The sequence below is a fragment of the Oenanthe melanoleuca genome, chromosome 2 (genome assembly GCF_029582105.1).
Source record: "Oenanthe melanoleuca isolate GR-GAL-2019-014 chromosome 2, OMel1.0, whole genome shotgun sequence".
NCBI lineage: Eukaryota > Metazoa > Chordata > Aves > Passeriformes > Muscicapidae > Oenanthe > Oenanthe melanoleuca.
The window spans coordinates 50924645-50926707 of NC_079335.1; positions in this window are offsets into that span (position 1 = coordinate 50924645).

A 2063-nucleotide genomic window follows, 5' to 3' on the forward strand; every position below is an offset into this window, starting at 1 on the left:
TCTCCGCGCAGCGCGGCGGCGGCTCCGCTTCATATTTCCCCTTCCAGCAGGAGGAGGAGGAGTGGTCGGGAGGTGGGGACTCCTCCCGGGGCGGGGAGGGGGCGGCCCCGGCGCTGGGCTGGTGGCGGTGCCGGGCGGCGCTCCCGCGGCGGGGAAGGGGCGCTGGGGACCCGCTGGGCGGGACGGGACGGGACGGGACGGGGTAGCACCGGGCATCCCGGGGCTCTGCCGCGGGCGGAGCTGCGATGTGCCCGTGGCGGGCCGGGATGGCGTGGGAGAGCCTGCGGCTGCGGGCTGGGAGGTGCCGGCTGGGCTGCGGCTCCCGGGGCCGTAATCTCTCTTTTCCCTGGGGGTGCGAAGCGGGACTTTGCCGTGGCGACCGCGAGCTGAAGAGAGAGAAAGTTGGTGTGTGTCCTCTCTTCGAAAAGAAACTTCTGTGTTGTTGCCGCTTTCCGTGTGAATGCGGCATTTCATAAGCTAAAAATGCGTGTCAAGGATGCCTTTGGTGCTGCGCGCTCCTGCACGCATTCCCTCATGTCTGTTGTTGATTAGTTTTGCTTTTTTCTCTAGTCTTATGCCCTGGTCATGCAAACACGCATGGACTTAATGTACCTATGAGTGAGTCGTGCCTAAGTTTAATACGGAATTTTTTGATTGTGATGTCTTCTAGATAGAGACATCATATTTTCCCATTTGTGATTGGTCTTGCGGGCTGAGCTGTAGGGCCCCATGGCAAAGAATGTGTAACGAATTGGAGGAAATGTTGAGAAAATCAACCTAACTATGTTTTGAACAGCTTAACTGAGCTATAGTGTTTACACGCTGAATGCTTAAAAGGAAATACAAACAATGTTGATTCCTTCCAAGTCCCTTGAGAGGGAAGAATAAACTTAATCTTCCTCACTTATATAGGGAGGAAACTGAGAAGAAGCAAGTAAATGATGAGTCAGAGTAGTGCTCTGGTGCCTTGGACTCGCAGGGTTATGCTTGTGCCTTTGCACAAACGCTTTTCCAGCCGGAAAGAATGGTTTCTGGAGCACTTGGTGGCGGTCTGTACAAGCCTGTAGTGATCAGATATCCTCTCAGTGACCTGGACAGAGAAAAGCAACATCCTCCAAGAAACAGGTGTCTATGTACATGAGCAAGTAACACTGTGTAAGGCTGTAAAAATGCCTTTACCCCACATTGATTGCTCATTGTCTTCTCCTGTAGTTGCCACAGAGGTGTTAGTCAGGTGAGCGTGTGAAGGGAGGTGATTCATGCTGTAGACGCAGTGCATTTGGAAAAAGTGTTGTGTATCCAGATCAAAATTCTGATTTTGTAACAATCTTACAATGGCAGAGACACCCAAGGAGTTTTTATTTTATCTGCAGGCTCAGTAAGTGAGTCAGATACAGTGAGCAAGGAAAACAACAATATCCACTCAAGATACAGTACAAGCATCTGCTTTTCTGAATCTTGAGGACCTGTTATGTACTTCAGATCTGCTGGTTGCCTCTCCTAAGTGAAGTCCCTGTTGGGGTTATCAGTGACATGTTGCTGGGTGTGGAAATGGGTGTTAGAAGGAGAAGGGAAAGGTGATGTGTGTAGGAAAGTGGATTGCCCTGTTGTTGGTTGACCAGGTTGTTACTAAGGGGTCCTGCCTGGTGGAAGAAGTCAACCTGAAGAGTCTCACGTGTTTGGCATGCACATGGTTAATATGGCATGTAGGAAGTCTCCTAAGTAACTTCTGCTATTTACCTCAATTTAAAAGGCAGGCCAGTGTCTGTGAACAGTAATGAAGAATTAGGAGTTTTGAATATAATTGTATAAAAGCAGCAACATCCAAAAGGAGAGGCTTCTTATAGGCACAACCTGTTTTACCATCCCCAGATCGAGCAACATAATAATTTGCAAAAAGATGAGTCTGAGAATTGCCTGCAAAAAAATTGTTTCTTACAAAAGGCAGTTATCCCAGAAGGTCATGGTTTTTCCCCTGGGAAGTGACAGCCCCCCATGGCAGCATCACAAACAGCTTTTCATAAGAGAAAAGGGCAATGCCTTTACTGCTCCCCTAGACAACT